An 18,284-nucleotide genomic window follows, 5' to 3' on the forward strand; every position below is an offset into this window, starting at 1 on the left:
CTAACTGCTAAATTTTTGTAGTAAATCACAAAAAGGGTTCCTACATAACTAATGGAAGACAATGACAGAAGTCATTCCTGACTTGGGACTTTAAATTCCTGGTCTTGTATGTTCTCTGCAAATATAAGTCTATTCACACAAATCTAGTAAGAGGTGTGGTATGGGGTGCTTGGGTGTTCAACCGGTTAAGCATCCGACTTGGGGTCAGGTCATGATCTCACAGTTTGTGAGTTTGAGCCCTGCATTAGGCTCTGTGCTGATAGCGCAGAGCCTGCTTCAGATCCTCTGTCTCCCTCTCTCTCTACCCCTCTCCTACTCGTTCTTTCTCTCTCAAAAAAAATAGGCAGCTCTTTCTGCCCATCGCTCCTGTCCATGTGTCTTAATAAAATCACCTTTTAGCACCAAAAAAATAAGAAGAAAGAAAGAAAGAAACATTTGAAAAGAAAACATTAAAAAAACAAAAAAAGAAAAAGAAAAATTAAATAAACATTAAAAGATGTGCTATTTACATCATTTGTATGGCTGTCTTTCACCTCATATTCCAGATGGTAAAAAACAATTTCAACATGGGAAAAATATGTTTATAGGATAACTGTATTAGCAAAAACTAGTCCCATTTTGTGTTTGATGTCATACGATTAAGTTGGTAACAAGTGAAAAATCTAATGTCCTTTTTTTGGGGGGGGTAGTGGGGTTGTAAAACAAATTCACTTTCTCATATCCAAAATTTTATGATCCGATTTGCTCAATTTTATTTTATTTATTTTTTTCAACGTTTTTTATTTATTTTTGGGACAGAGAGAGACAGAGCATGAATGGGGGAGGGGCAGAGAGAGAGGGAGACACAGAATCGGAAACAGGCTCCAGGCTCCGAGCCATCAGCCCAGAGCCTGACGCGGGGCTCGAACTCACGGACCGCGAGATCGTGACCTGGCTGAAGTCGGAGGCTTAACCGACTGCGCCACCCAGGCGCCCCTGGTTTGCTCAATTTTAAAATAAATAGATAATGGGGCACCTGAGTAGCTCAATTGGGGAAGCATCTGACTCTTGATTTTGGCTCAGGTCACGATCTCATTGTGCAACTTAGAGCCTGCATGGGGCTCCAAGCTGACTGACAGTGCGCAGCCTGCTTGGGATTTTCTCTCCTTCTCTCTCTCCCCCCTCCCCGCCCCCACCTCTCTTCCCCTCTAGTGCACACACACACACGCTCTTTCTCTCAAAATAAATAATCTTAAAAATATAAAAAATAAATGAAGTAAAAAAATATACCTGGATTTTAATTATAGTAAGAGAAATATAGTTGATAAACTCTATATAGATGTATTTCTTCTGGACTGAATTTACATACTATTCAAGTTCTAATTGCTTTTTTAAAGCCAATTGTATGCAAATATATATTTACAGCAATTGTATAAATGTTTAAATACATTTTTCAGAATATTTGGAAAGTGCCTAAGCCACAATCACTAATTAATAATTAGAAAGCAAAATCAAAATTGTTTGATATTTTCATATTACATCTTAAGAGAAAGAACTCTTTAAAATGATATTGTCTTATTTTTCAGTTCTTATAATAAATTCACAATCATTAGACCAATATAAAATGTGTTATCCTATTCTCTGTATTTCCTGCATACCTTAATAGTTTGTAATTATCATTAAAACATCTTTGAGTTGGATGAGTTATCTGGCATCAACATTAAGTTTCACTTCTTTGGGGTGGTTGTGTGTGTTTAATGCCATAATAGAAGTCTGTACAATCTTCTCTTAATCCAAGTCCATAAACTTGATATTCCCTCAAGATTTCCCGCCAAAATCTCAACATGTCATACTATCTTAGTACAGGAAACTGTTTCCTAAACGCAATACATGCAATTTTCCCTTCATGAAAAATGAAGATAGTTTTCACAGGAGTAAACCAGCTTAGTAGTTTATTAAGTTTAATGCATTATTATTTGGAAGACACGATTTAAAAGATTTCTGTATAATTTTATAATTTTTCATTCCTTTGAATAGTAATACAATCTAAAATTAATACTATCATTACCTAAAAAAGTAAAAAGGATTTCCCCACAGGTAATTAAAATAAGCTCTCAAAATATATCCCTGTTGAATCTGTATTTACTAATATGTCAATCTCAAATTTTCCTTTTATGTTTTTTTAATTTTTTAAAATTGATTAATAATTTATTTCCTCTTTTTAAGTAGGCTCCATGCCAAATGTGGGGTTTGAACCCATGACCTTGAGATCAAGAATCACATGCTGTACTGACTGAGCCAGCCAGGTGCCCCGGGTTTTTCAGTTTTGTTTTTCTTTTAATTTCTTTAAGTTTATTTTTATTTATTTTGAGAGAGAGATAGAGAGCAAACAGGGGAGGGGCAGAGAGAGAGAGAGGGAGACAGAATCCCAAGCAGGCTCTGTGCTATCAGTGCAGAGTCCAACATGGGGCTCGAACCCATGAACTGCGAGATCATGACCAGAGCCAAAACCAAGAGTCAGAGGCTCAACCAAGCCACCCAGACACCCCTGGTTTTCAGTTTTTAAAAGTGATATTCATTAGTTTAAATATGTTTGTGAATGTAGAGTTGACTTTAATATTTGCAAGGCAGTTGTCCAGAGGCATTTATGATTTCCCCAATTTAAAACAAAGAAACAAAACAGCAGCAACAACAACAAAAATAAAATTCTATAGCATAAATTTGGTCAATGTAGAGAAAAATCAAGTTGCAAAGAGAGAAGCAAAATACAAGAGAGCCAGAATCTTGACAGTTCCCCTGTATCCAATGTCACTTACTTCCTGAAATCTGGCTGGCTTCCAGCCTGAGATAACACTTTACCCACATAATAAATTCCCTCTTTAGCTTTAAGTTACCTCAGGTTGGTTTCTGTTACCTTCATTAAGAGTCCTAATACATATATTTATGCTGAACTATTGGGTAATGCATATATTTCATTCCATTGTATGGATCCAGTGATTCTCAGTTAACTATCTTTTTGATATCTTACTGGTATCATGGGTCTAAGAATCCTTTTGTGAAAGAAAAGTATCTGAACCAGTCGGATTCCATCTGACTTTTGCAAACAAGATTTCAGGGCTGAGTGAGCACTCCAAGTAAGGAGCATCTCTTATAGAAGGCTTCCCCTTCTTATTTCGGTGGTCTGCAGGTTACAATGTGCAAGTAGATTTAGGTGATAAATGAAAAGAGTAAAAAGATTTTCAATATACCCGTCCTCTGCAACATACATAGTAGCTCTTTCTTTGAAGCCCTGTGCTGAAACCAGATGCTTAGTTTTATGACTTCCTTCTCTCAAACAACAAGATAAGAAGAAAAACATACATAAGTCAGTTAATGTTATCAGGAAGTGATTATTAGTTTTGTTGAAATCACAATGCCTTTGGGGCTTTGAAGGAAAGTACTAATTTAAACCATTCTTGAAATGAATAAATATTCAAAAAGTAGTATATAAACTTTGCTCAGGCTAACATTAAGTATTTATGACTCTATCATGTGTGTTCTTCTTTGGAATTTTTCCTCTTTCATCTGAAAACTGATCTTTCACCTGCGTACCCTTTAGGAATCAAATTTAGATACAAAGCAGTGACAGCTTGGATCTTGCCCTCTGTATAATAAATCAACTGATGCAACTCCTTTCCATTAAGAACAGCTCACTAATAGCCGAGTGGGCATGCTTTAAATTAACCTGATATACAAGACTCCATTCAAGTTGTAAATCTATGGATTATAGTCTCACCATATCTAATTCTATATTTTGTAACAGTCCCTTAAAGGGTGTACATTTTGTAATTAACATTTTAGCAACATCAGGATTGAAATTACATATAGTGTCTCAAAATAGTCTGTAAACTCCTTGGAGCCTGGACTGTCTTTCCTTTCTTTTTACCTGTAGCAACTGCATGCTGGAGTAAATTGGAGAGTTATTTAGTAGTATGTGGAGTTGGATTAATAACAGTAATGGGAGAGTTGGGCCAAAAGAGAATAGATGAAACAATATGGAAAGAAGGTGATACCAGGCTTTGCAAATGAGCAGAGGCCAAGGGTAAGGAAAACATGGAAAGGACATGAGGGTAAGTATGAAATTCTGTGCATCCTAAAATAAAGTCAAACCTATGATTTGGAAACTGGAAAATTTCTTGAGACCCACTCTTTTGGGGGCTATGTGGTTTTCAGGATTGGGTTGATTCGATCTGCTTAGTGAATCAGAATGGCGGTGAGGGGAGATAAAGGAGAAGGCGTTGCTATTAATTAAAGATTCATGATTCAGCTGCTTGTGATGAAGTGAGGATGTATGTGTCTGAATCACAAATTCAGGTGCACAGGAAATACAAGTTTATTTTCCTATAATAATTTCTATTTTAAGCTTCCATTCCATCAGGTGTATCCAACAGGACATAGTAATAAAACAGAAACCACTATAGGTGTCTCAGGCAGGAAGGGATTTAATATGGGGAATAAGATGCTTATAACTCTTTGGAAAGCGCTGGAGAAACAAACAATTGATTATGATGTTAGCTCTGAACTAAGTCATACACAGCCTTTATTATGTTGAGATAGGTTCCTTCCATACCTAATTTGTTGAGAGTTTTTACCATAAATGGATATTGAACTTTGTCAAATGCTTTTTATGCCTTTATGGATAAGATCATACCATTTTTTTAAAGATTTTGTTTTTAAGTAATCTCTACACCCAATGTGGGGTTCAAACCCACAGCCCCAAGATCAAGAGTTGCATGCTCTACCAACTGAGCCAACCAGGGGCCCCCATATAATTTTTGTCCTTCATTCTATTAATGTGGTGAATTATATTTATTGATTTGTATGTGTTGAACAATCCTTGCATCTCAGGGATAACATTTGATCATGGTGTCTGATCCTTTTAATGTGCTGTTGAATTTGGTCTCTGGTATTTTGTTGTGGATTTTTGCAGCTTTATTCATCAGAGATACTGGCCTGTAATTTTCTTTTCTTGTAGTGTCCTTGTCTGGCTTTGGTATCAGGGTAATGCTGGCTTCAACATAAGTTTGGAAGCATCTGTCCTCTTCATTCTTCTAGAAGAGTTCGAGAAGGATTAGTATTAATTCTTCTTTAAATGTTTGGTCATATTCACCTGTGAAGCCATCTGGTTCTAGGCTTTTCTTAGTTTGGAGGTTTTTGATTACTGCTTCAATCTCCTTACTTTCCATAGATCTGTTCAGATTTTTTATTTCTTCATGATTCAGTCTTGGCAGATTGTATGTTTCTAGGAATTGATCCATTTTTTCTAGGTTGTCCAATTTGTTGGCATATAATTTTTAGTAGTCTCATGATCCTTTTTATTTCTGTAGTATCAGCTATAAGTCTCCCTTTCATTTATAGTTTTATTTCTTTTAGTTCCCTCTCTTTTTTTTCTTAGCATAGCTAAAGACTTGTCAATTTTATCTTTAAAAAAAAACCCACTTCATTTTATGTATTTATTTATTTATTTATTTATTTATTCTGTTGTCTTTCTAGTCTCTATTTCATTTATGTCTGCTCAACCTCTATTGTTTCCTTCTGCTAACTTTGAGCTTCATTTGTTCTTCTTTCTCTGGTTCCTTGAGTATAAATTGTTTACTTGAGATCTTTATTTTTTCTTTAAAAAAATTTTTTTTAAAGTTTACTTATTTTTGAGAGAGAGAGAGAAAGAGACAGAGTGCAAGTAGGAGAGGGGCAGAAAGGGAGGGCGACACAGAATCTGAAGCAGGCTCCATGCTCAGAGCTGTCAGCACAGAGCCGGACACGAGGATAAAACTCAAGAACCACAAGGTCATGACCTGAGCTGAAACCAGATGCTTAACCGACTGAACCATTCAGGCACCTCCTTTTCTTTTTTTCTAATGCAGGCATTCATTGCTATGAACTTCCCTCTTAGAATTGCATTTGCGGCATCCCATAAGTTTTGGTAAGTTGTATTTCCATTTTCATTTGTCTCAAGATACTTTTTTATTTCCCTTTGATTTTTTCTTTGATCTATTAGTTGTTCAGGAGCATGTTCAGTTCCACATATTTGTGAATTTTCCAATTTTCCTCCTTTTATTGATTTCTGGTTTCATGCCATTGTGGTCAAAAAATATACTTGATGTGATTTCCACTTAAATTTGTTAAGATTTGTTTTGTGATCCAACATATGATCTATTCTGGAGAATGTTTTATGTACACATTGAGAAGAATGTGTATTCTGCTACCACTTAAAGGAAATTACTCTCTCAGGAAGGATTTCAAAGTTACAAATCAAGAAAATCTTGTAAATAAACCCACCAGCTTTATTACAAAGGGACTATTGCAATCATCCTATTCTCTCTGTCTCTTTCTTTCACTCATGTCTCTTTCGAATTCACCCCACTTTCTCCAGCTGCAGCTGCAGCCACCACATCTAGGCTGAAAGGTCACAGAACAGAGTGCCCTAAATCTCCTTGTGATGATGACAACAGATGCGGCTGGCAAAGTCGAGGTATGGCAGAGAAATTAGGAGAGAAGTAGAAATTGGAGACTGAGGGAGAGAGCAGGTGTTTTCCTTGCTCTTCCTTCAGAGGATATTCCCCAGAGCAGATTCTACATTATGAGGTCCTGGGTGCCTACCTATTTCCTGCAGAACAATGAAATTTTGTCATCCTGCCATTCCTCTTAGTGCCATCTTCTTCACAGCTCCCTTGTTTCTCTTAATACCCACTCTCCCATCGCCAAAAACTCTATTCTTACTTTTTGAAGGACAGTGACAGAGTAGGTCTTTGGGGCCACCCCCGGAGCCAGAGCTGTCCTGTCCCTTCCTCTTTCACTTCCTGTTGCGAACAATAAAGGCCATTGGCATAGGGGTGATGGGAAGTGGGGGAGATGGGAGGGTGGAAGGGGGGAATAATCCTATTCCTCTTGCTCAGACTTGAAAATCCAACTCAAAGGATACGTCCTCCTCAGACCTTCCACAGTCCCCTCTTCCTACCTTACCTCACCTTCACCATTCTTTCAGCTAAACTGTCATCCTCCCCCTGAATTTCTGGAATGTCAATTACTCTTCTTTTACAGTACTGATCACCTTGAACCTTATGACATCCTTTAAACCCATGCTTCATCTCCCTTGATAGACTGGTGACTATGAGCACTGTTTGGGCAGGGTCTATGTATGGTTTATATCGATGTCCCCTACAGCACTTAGCACAGTGCCTTTGGCATAGCCGATGCTCAGTAATGTTCAGGGAATCATCCACTTGGCCCTTGCTCCACTACAATTGCCATTCTCCTGAAGTTTGAGGCTCTGTACATGCTCATTGCAACTCTTTTACCTACTTGGAAACCTCTCTCTGTCTTTCCACTCCCTTTCTTTATTCTTTCCCTCTGCAAAGATTCTCATCACTTACCCTTGCTTCCCTGCCCCATCTTCCAGTTAAACCCAAACATAGTCTCCTTTAGAAATAGGTCCTTTCGGTACCTGCTGATCTCTCTTTCTACCTCCTGCTCTTCCTGAGGTTTATGTCCTTAGATCTACTGATACAGACTGCCCTGGAGGCTCACTGCAACCAGATTTTAATTGTTCAAAAATGATAGGCAGGAAGGCCTCAAAGTACAACTTGCTCCCTGTCTCACCCAGCCTTAGAGAGGGCTCTTCTTGGAACAGGGCCCAACATTAATAACCTGGTGGAAAAGGGAGACAAGGTAACTGCCTTATAATCATGGTGCATTAGCCTTTTTATGTAACTTTTTCTTATGAGAGGCAAGACCTAACTTGTTCTAGATATAAATCCATATAATAAGCCAGGTTCTACTGTAACATTTACCCATTTGCTAATATCAAAATACAAAATTTGAAGTTATGAAATGTGCCCATGAGGACTGAATACTATCAGTTTGAGTTTTTCTAGCAAATGCATAACACACACACACACACACACACACAGAACTTTTAAGAGAAAATTCTAACCATGACTCTGTGCTATAATTAGAGAGGAAGTGTTTCTGCCACATTCTACCAGTGAGATTCTTGGGCTTAGAGAAGTCTGCTGATGGGTTCAATGGCCTACAGCAAGAAATTGAATCTGGCTAGATCACTTTGTATAGTAAGTGAACTTTCTTTGAACTCTCATCTCTCACTTTCTTACACATGACACCTTTCTTTGAAATCTCATCTCTCAGTTTCTTATATATGACACTTAAATTTCCATTTTTTCCCTTCCTAGGAAGAAAAATTTCACTAGATGATGTGCTGTTTGGTAAGTACACTGCACATCAATATAACTTAGCAGACACAACTAGTAGCCTACCCCAAATATGTGCTCTCCTTCCTTACTAACAGGACCCTATGTTATTGGGGGCATCAATATACCCAGCTAAAAGGACAGCTTCACTTAAAAAACTTATGGCCTCATGACTAAATTCTGGACAATTAGGCAACAGCAAAAATGTTATGAGGGACTTGGGGATAGACCCCTTAGAGGTGAACTTAATCAGCTGGGAGGCAGTCCTTTGCCCTTCCTCCTTTTTCTTGTCTGGAATGTGGATGTAATGGCTGGATTCCTCATAGCCATCTTGGACCATCACTAGCTAAGCACAAAGATGGCTGATCTATAACCTAAAAGGAACCCTGATGTCTGATAACTATGGTGCTGCCAAATCAGCCCTAAATATATACCTCCTTCTAAACTTCTTTCACATGAAAGAGAAATAAAATATGTTAGCTAAACCATTGTTATTGTGAATTTTCAGTTATGTACATCTGAATCTAATCATAACTAACTCTAATAACAAATTTTGTTGAGTTCTAAACAGACAAATTAGGATTTCCTTAAATCTTTCTTCCTCTCAAATACATTATAAAGTAACTGCAAGCCAAACTATTTAATATTTAAATAATATCCTTGAGGGTGTTGTGACTTAAAGAGACATGAGGAAGACTCTGAGATGCTGATAAAGTTTGTTTCTTCGTCGGGTGTCTTCATTTTGTGAAAATGCAGTGAGATGTATTTGTGATGTGCATATTCTGTATATATATTTTATACATCAATAACAAGTTTTAAATATATCCATAGTAGCTTTGTCTTTTTGAGTGGAACTACTAATCAGTTTAGTTAGGATTAAAGATTTTAAAAGGTTAAGTCTTCAGAGAACTGTGAAGATTAAATGAAATAATGAATGTAAATGATTCACTTTTAACCTATTGAGTCATGCATCTCATGAATATTTTTGGAGAACCTACTATGCACCAGACACCCAGGGTCAGCTATTACTATTAGCCCTAATGTAATTGCTCATTTGTGTTCCTCCCATAGACTAACTAGCTTCATGGGGACTGAGACTATATGTTTTGCTCATGTTGTACACATAGCTTAACACAATGCCAAGCAAACAGTGCTTCTTAACATAATGAATTACCGAATGAATATGTTATAGGTTAAATAACCTCTTACAAACCACTAGGAGAATGTACCTCAGGTTCAAACTGACATAGAAGCTATCTTTTAGAATTCATTTGTAAATTAGAAGCAATCTAGGGCTCTTCAGCATCAGTATTAAATCAAGAACTACAAGTAAAAATTCCAGCAATTCTCTTAACGCTTCAGAAATTATGTAGTCCAAAATATAAGAGGATGAAAATCATAATGCAATTATCACAAGAAACCATCAAAAGCCCTTAACTACACTAGTTAAAAAGACTGGAACAGATTAACTTCTTGATATCATAATGAAAATGCAAACACTATGACTAACACATACCATATCAAAATAGAACATTTTCATTGCATGGCAAGAGAGAAGAGATGTCTGTGTTTTAAGCAATCAAAGAACAAAATTGAAAATGCAAGCAACTGGAAAATGGCAGTCCATAGAAATTCCTTGTTAAAATACGGTAAATGTATGACTATAAATTTTCTATGTAATTTAGAATATTCTCCTTGGTGGTTTAAAAAATTTGTCTAGATTTCAAAAGGAGAGAAATATCAGTTTGACATCTATAGGAAACCTACTTTAGGGGTACATACTCAGTCCACATCCCTTTCTGTGAAAACTGTCTCTGGGTGCCTGGGTGGTCTCAGTTGGTGAAGCAACTGACTCTTGGTTTCATCTCAGGTCATGATCTCACAGTTTGCGAGTTTGAGCTCTATACCGAGCTTGCACTGACAGTGCAGAGCCTGCTTGGGATCCTCTCTCTCTCTCTCTCAAAATAAATAAAACAACTAAAAAAAAAAAAAAGAAAACTGTCTCCTTGGAAAAAGGGCAAGCCTACACAACCAATTTTGTCACACAATACGCCAACCACAACTTATTGGACATCTGGAGAACTCTTCATCTAAGCTGAACCAATCAGAATCTTTCTCATGACAATCTGAATTAGTAGGTCTTGAGTCTGTAGGTAGTGGTGAGCTAGAGCTTCTAGAACTCAAAGGTCAACTAGAGTTGAGGCTGAGATTAACACCAAAGCTATCCAAAGTTTCACAAAAGCCAAAATTATGAGGGAGCAGAAACTGTTAAGTAAGCAAAAGAAGCCTACTTGAAAAAAAGGAAAATGGAACACATATGCAAAAAAGTACAGAGACAAGGCACTGTGAGTAGGGTGCAGGGTGGAGGAATGAGATCTGTTCCTGAATTTTAATTTCCTATGAAATCTGACTGACATTGTTTCATGCTTTTTAAAAAATCATTAATCAATTAACATTCCTGTCCCTGACCAGTGTCCCCAATCCTACTTTTTATTTGAACAAACAGCACCTATCAGTTGTCAGACATGCATCAAGGAAGGCTACAGTAGTAAACAAAAGAGAAAAAAATCATAGTTATTGGGGTCCAGAGGGACTATTATAATGAACATATAACAGATAACTATAACAGAGTAGTAAATGCAATGATAGAGATGAATGTAAGATATTATGAGAACAAAATACCTTACTTGGCTTAGGGTTAGCCTCAAACAACATTATATTCGAAGTAGCTTGAGTGAAGTTTTATATCTTGCAACCAAAAGAACAAAAGAACCTCTGTTTGAACATCTTATTTAAATATATTTATATTGTTTCCCCATGACCCCCACCTCCAAGGAGTGGTTAAGAATGCCAACAACCTACCTAGGTTAGAACTTAGGCCCCACCTCTCATTAACATATGACTTAGTTCATATTACAGAATCTCTGTGTGCATTTTTTTCTTTTACCTCATGGGGTTGCTTGAAGACCCAACGGGTAATTCATATGCAGAGCTTTAGAAGTATGCCTGATATTTGATAAGTGGGCATCAATTGTCAGTTGCCATTACTGTTGTTGTTGTCTTGTTGTTGTGGCTGTTATGTTGATCTTTTGTTTGTTGCAATTTGAAACAAGTGTCAGCTGGGAAAGCCTGGGTGGTAGTATTTGCTTGTATTGATTGCCATGTTTAAGGTGGTCCTCAGCTTTGCTAAACTAAATTGTGTTACCATACACAGAGTTATGTTCAGGTTAGCCATACAGATAAGTTGATATAGATACAGGTATTGATATAGATATGTAGACATTAATGTATTAGTTATTTTATCATGACAAATTTTATTGTCAAATAAATAGGAAGTTTTGGTGAAGGTAATGGTTCCACTGACTCCATTACCAGAGATCCAGGCTAACCACTCTCTTCCATTAACATATTCTCTTTACAAGCAGGTAAGAGATTTTTTCCTTAGTAATAATCTCAAGCCAGGCCTGCTCCCTGAGGGTACACACAGACCACCTTGATTGGATTTTGGGTATGCTCAACTCTTCAATCTTACTTTAACAGCATATTTCTTAGATCTGTCATTCCTGCTGATGGGTAATCTCATCCATTAAAAGAACTTTTGAGTCTAATTTTGTTTCTCAGAAGGAAACATTAACTTTAGCTTTAGTCTTACAATCATCCCCAATATGAAAGATCATGTCAACCTTTTATTTTTTTTAATTTATTTTGTTTGATTCATTTATTTATTTAAAAAAAACATGTTTATTTGCTTTTGAGAGGGAGAGGGAGAACGAGAGCGAGAGCAGGAGAGGAGCAGAGAAGAGGGAGACGGAGGATCCAAAGCAGGATCTGTCCTGACAGCAGCAAGCCCAATGTGGGGCTCAAACTTATGAACCGTGAGACCGTGACCCAAACCTAAATCAGACACTCAACCAATTGAGCCACCCAGAAAATCTAATGTAACTTAAGGATCCTCTTCCCAGAAAAATGCTCGATAAAATAGTTTTGTATTTTAGAGAGAGAGAAAGCGTGCAAGAGTGGGAGAGGGGCAGAGGAAGAGAGGGCGAGTATCCCAAATACACTCCACGCTCAGCACAGACCTTAATGCAGTGCTGTATCCCACAGACCTGGGATCATGACCTGAGCCGAAATCAAGAGTCAGACACCCAACTGTCATGTCAACCTTTTAAACATAGCTTTATTCCACTTTAAGTTACTATGTGTTTGGGCCATAATAAAATGAATTAATATTCCTCAAGATGAGTTGAGGCTAAAATTGTCTTCCTCCCATCTTCTTGGAATCCTTGCTATTTAGACATCTCCAGAGGAGCAACTGCTTAAAGCTTTGGCTTGTCTACATGAGAGTGCTTGGCACTTAAGTATGCTTTAATAGCTATCACTCTACAGAACAGATGTTTGTGTGTTTCGTGGGCATCATAAATATTAAGAATGATGTTATATGGCTTGGAAAGCACTTCCCATTAATTGTTAATGCTCACTATGTGGATATGAGAGGGAGATTCCTTGGGGGAAAATCAAGATACATTATTATGTCTAACTTTACTGTATTTCAATTTCAAGGCAGAGGTTGAAGAGATTTAGTCACTGACTTCTTGAATATCACATGAAAGTTCTAATTAATGTAATGCTTGGTGTCCCTTGTTCCTTACAGTTCCATAGTGAGATATGTAATGTATAACTATAACAGAGGTGTGGTGGAAGAAGGCAAAGGTGGATTTACAGGCCAGTTCTACCTCTTCTTGACTCAGTCATTATGAACTTAATTAGCCTTTCTGAATTTAGCTATTTAACCTATAAAATAGAGGCTAATAACACCTACCTCATAAGGTTGTTATGATAATTTAATAAAAAATATGTGTAAAGATCATAGGTCAGTAACTCGATTACGGTTAATTTTGCTTTGTTGTCAAATTAGAGATGCTGTGGACTATGCACCAAAAATGGCCAATGTGTGACTAAATTCTTTGAGTTTTTGGCAACTTCAGATGGCTCAGGATTTCTCATATAGAAGGCTTTGCCCAGTGAGACTACAGATTCTTCGCTGATATCCCACATGCAGGCCTATTGCCTGTTGATCTTTCCTTGTTGCCCATGGCATTTATTCATTCATTTATTGAGGGCCCACTAGAATCATGAAGATTAATATGGTCTCTGAACTAAGCAAGTTCATAGTCTAGGAGGGAACAAAGATGCAAAAACAATGACAATATCATGTGATAAGTATTATCTCTAATCAAGGCAAAGTAGAAGGCTGTAGAAAGACAGAGGAAGCACACAGTTCTGTTTAGCTGACAGACACAGCTGTATGAAGAAATGAGAAATCCAGGCAACAATAGCAGGCAACAATACATATGGGATGCCATGAAAACCAGAAATGTGCTAGTTAACTAAGGTTTCTGTACAAAATTACTTACCTTTCTGGTGAAAGATAATTTGGTTTTGCTACCACCAAAGAAAACAATGCTTTCATGTGGAAATTAAAAACAAAAAACAGGGGTACCTGGGTAGCTCAGTTGGTTAAGCCTCTGACTCTTGGTTTTGGCTCAGGGCTCTATGCTGAGAGCATGGAGCCTGCTTGGAATTCTCTCTCTCCCTCTCTCTCTCTCTGCCTCCCCCTTCTCTCTCTCTCTCTCAAAATAAATAAATAAACTTTAGGGGCGTGTGGGTGGCTCAGTCAGTTGAGTGTCTGACTTCAGCTCAGGTCATGATCTCACAGTTTGAGAGTTCAAGCCCCATGTCAGGCCTTGCACTGACAGTGCGGAGCCTGCTTTGGATTCTATGTCTCCCTCTCTCTGCCCCTCCCCCACTTGTGCTCTTCTTTCTCTCTCTCCCTCTCTCTCCCTCAAAAATACATAAACATTTAAAATTTTTTTAAAAAAATAAATAAACTTTAAAAACAAAAAAACAGAGACCTTCTCTCTAGAACTGACCTATGTCTGTTGATTAGTTTTGCCATGAGCAGCTGCAGATGAAGTCAACTGAAATTCTGAAATCAAATCATGCATAACACCAAGCTGTTTTTTCTGGAATGAATTTTAAACTGTTGAACAAAGCCTAAATTTTAAATTCTTTGGTATGTCTCCCAAGTAGTCTGATTCAGTAAATTGCAAAAGAAAATAGAAACGAGAACAGGAATTACAGAAAAATGAGATTTCTTTTTTCCAGAACATTGACTCTACTTTGGCCAGTGAGAGTAAGCCTCTTTTTTTAAAATATAATAATAAAAATATTGGTTTCTCCCTAACTCCACCTAATAGATGTTGAATGAATATTTTAACTGGATTTTTTTTTCAAGAGGTACCAAATTATTAGTCTATCTGGGACACTCTTGTGTCTCAACCTTTCCCTGAAAGACAAGTGGAATGGGAAAGGCATCACAGAGGAGGTGACTTGTTCCTACTTTTGGGGATAAAGTTTTGGAGGAGGAAGAAGAGAAAAAGAAATGCTCCCTCTTTCCCCAGATTGCCCATATGAAGGCCTCTGATTTCTTACATATGCTGTGTTCTCTCTTTAGTATGGCCTCTCCTACATCTGCCCATTTCACCACCATGCTGGTGAGGTACAAACCATTTGCTTTGCAAGGATTTCTTTTTGGAAATTTCGCCTCTCTCTCTGCCCCTTGTGGGATGCTCTCTTTCTCCGCCCCTTGCTCACTTGTGCCCTCTCTCTCTCTTAAAAAAAAAAGAAAGAAACTTTCCCAAATTGGCAAACCTGCTGAGGTAACTGCCAAGCTATTTCTTAGCACATTGTTTTGACCTAAGGTTGTTGTTAGGATTCCTATGTGGTGTTGGATGTTTATTAGGCTCGGGCATGTGTGGCTTTGGCATATCTGCATCCAGTAGAACAATGTAAGGGAAGAAGAGAATATGGCCATTAGCACAGGAATTTAGTTAGTTGCTCTTTTAGGTACCAACAAGTAGAATCCAGGATCCTCTTCCCTTGTGTTTCAAAGAAAGAGCTTCCCTTTAAATCCTAAAGTGGGGAAAGTGCCTCCAGGTACTAGTTGCTATAAGTCCATTGCTCCACAGAAAGCAGCCAAGGACAGCTGAGTAAGGCTGATGGTCTGAGTGGAGTCCCTGAGCACCAGACTCTGTCTTCCCCATGCTCAGCCAAAAGGTAAGAGTAAAAGCAAAGCCTAGAATTTGACTGCAGCCATGTTCTACTCTCACTGCAAATCCAGAGTCTGCACAGGGGATTTCATCTCACTCCTTTATGCCTTTAGACTCCCCTCATACCCTGGCTAGGTGTAGATATAACTCTTTATACTATAGGCCCTGGAAACCCCCCACATAGAGCAAATTCATATCTTCCTAACTCCTAAGCCTTTTCAGTTTCAAATTCCTCTGAGTACATCTGTAATCTCTGCACCTTAGAAGGTCACAAAAGTAGGTTTTATTATGGCCTACTAGGAAAGTTGGGGAAAGTGAAGGGGCCCTTTAAAATCATAGAATATCAGTGCTCTCAGAGGTTGGTGTCCAGCCTTCTCATTGTACAGATGGGTAAACTAAGGCCCAGGAATATAGCTTCTCAGTGAAGGAACTAAGATTCACACCCAGGACTCTTCATCTGAATGCACTTTCCACTCTTCCACCCTGACTTCCATACAAAAAATGCTGCTATAGAAATCAGAACATTATAAGGAAGGAAGATTTATATGGCAGGCTGGTATGGTGAAAGAGCCCATGAGTCAAAGTGGGAAGAATTGAATTTGATTCTGATTATAATTACTGGGTATATAATGTTTCTGAATCCAAGTCTCACTTTCTCCATCCACAAAATGGGCTAGTTCTATTATAAGACTGTTGTGAAGATGAAACCACTTTGTAAATCACAAAACATACAAATAAGGAACTCTACATAAAGGGTCTGAGTTGGGGAGAAGTCAGGAAGTGACACCTTACAAGTTAGGTGTTAGGGGTCTGAAATTATGTACAAAGTGTTTTGTGTTTGTGCATTTTTCTGGGAAGGGGATCCATAAGTTACATTAGATTTTTGTTTCCCAGAAAAGATAATGAATAGTCACTGATTTTAGCACTCAACACCACTATCATTGATCTGAGAACTGTTCTAGTTCTACAGAAAGATGAATAAAATGTAATCCTTATGCTAGAGAAACCATTTTTGAGGAATTCATGAAATTGCCAGATAAAACACAGGTTGCCACTTAAATTTGAATTTCAGATAAAAAACAGAATTTTTAAAGTATAAGTATGTCCCATGTAACATTTATCTGAAATTCAAATTTAACTAGGAATCCTGTATTTTTATTTGCTAAATCTAGCAACCTTAGAAATTTACTCTCATCAGCAGAGAAAAGGTGACTTGTGTTTCAGTAAGCTTGCCTTCCAGATCTTGTTGTAACACTTTCCGGTTGGCAGAGAGTAGGATGGGGATGATAATGTGTTCAAGAAGCAAAAATGGAAGTCACGGTGGGGCACATTAAAGATTAGACACCTTAGGGACCATTTTGAATTAAAGCATGTTACTCTCTTGATGCCATAGCAGGAAAAGAGTCAAGCTTTGTGTAATCTGAAATCTATAAAATGTTGGGGACTCTCTTTAAGAAAAATAATGCAAAGTTGCAAGAAAAAATTTAAGTATAAAAATATATGTTTATTTAAATGAGAAAAAAACTCACAATGAGCTATTGGAGCCGTGATGGCTCCAGAACAGATGGAACAGAGCTTGACACAACTTCCAGAGTAAATCTGGAGGTAAATTGTGATTACTTTCATTTGATTCCAGTTCTTAGCACAGTGGCAACTACTTATTCCCCACACCTCTGCCTCACTGTAGGGAGACATGTATGTGTTCTTGGCAGCTATGCATGGTGTGACCATTTTACCAAAAGGACCCTGTTCTCCAAATATCAGGGATCTGTGCTCTAATCATTGATTATTGTTTATGATCACATATGTGCAGATAATGAAACTGTGGCCCTTATTTTTGCACACACATATCCCATTGTTGCAAGGCCCTCCCCTGCTGGCTGAAATGATTTTTAGGGGACTTAATGGGTCAGTACCTTTCTTTCCCCTTATTTTTTCTTTTTAGCCATTTTGGTAGCCACACAGTGAAGAGTAGGATATTCAAAAGCAACCACATATACAGGGATGCCTGGCTGGCTCAGTCAGTGGATCATGTGACCCTTGATCTCAGGGTCACGAGTTCAAACCCCACACTGGCCATGGAGCCTACTTAAAAGAAAAGAAAAAAAAGAAAAGAAAAGAAAAGAGAAGAGAAGAGAAAAACAGAAAAGAAAAGAAAAAAAAGAAAAGCAACCACATACACAGAGGAAATTAGAAAGTCATCATGTGTGCCCAGAGAAAGTTACAGGCTAAGAAAGAACCTGAGAAGATCTTATGTGTACATCTTATGGTAATCCTTATCACAAACAGAGCCAATAATAATAAGCACGTCCCCCCAAACTAGAACCTAAGACAGCAAACCCTGGTAAAGGAAGAAAATCTAATTTCCAGAGTTACCACTTATTAGACTCTAATTATTACAGTATTAGATTCAATGTACAACTTTCAACAGAAACCACCACAAGGTATACAAAGAAACAAAATAATATGGTCCATTCAAAGGAAAATAGCAACAGAAACTGTCCCTGAAAATCCAGTTATGGTGACTCTTCTAGACACAGACTTTAAAACAACTGTCTTGGGGTGCCTGAGTGGCTCAGTTGGTTAACTGTCCTGACTCTTGGTTTCAGATCAGGTCATAATCTCATTGTTTATGAGTTTGAGTCCCATGTCAGGCTCCACAGCTGGCAGCATGGAGCCTGCTTGGGATTCGCTCTCTCCCTCTCTCTCTGTCCACCCCCTCCCCCCCCACACACTGTCTCTGTCTCTCTCAAAATAAATACATAAACTTTAAAAAATAAAATAAATAAAACAACTGTCTTAAAGATGCTGAAAGAACTAAAGAAAGATATGGAGAAAGTCAAGAAAATGATGTATGAAACAAAATGGAGTATCAACAAAGAGAAACCTTAAAGGAAACCAAAAAGAAATCTGGGAGTGGAAAAGTACAATTGGGGTGCCTGAGTGGTGC

At 37.8% G+C, this 18,284-nt stretch overlaps 1 long non-coding RNA gene across 1 annotated transcript in view; it reads left to right on the forward strand.

Moving 5' to 3' along the window:
• Positions 1-18,284, forward strand: part of LOC132687934 (uncharacterized) — a 131,504-nt gene that overhangs the window by 51,048 nt on the left and 62,172 nt on the right. The window contains exons 3-4 of the long non-coding RNA XR_009614345.3: positions 5,883-5,941; positions 8,208-8,240. This is a non-coding gene — a long non-coding RNA (uncharacterized LOC132687934). The remainder of the gene's footprint in view (positions 1-5,882; positions 5,942-8,207; positions 8,241-18,284) is intronic.

Source organism: Panthera onca, chromosome E1 (assembly GCF_046562875.1).
Source record: "Panthera onca isolate mPanOnc1 chromosome E1, mPanOnc1 haplotype 2, whole genome shotgun sequence".
NCBI lineage: Eukaryota > Metazoa > Chordata > Mammalia > Carnivora > Felidae > Panthera > Panthera onca.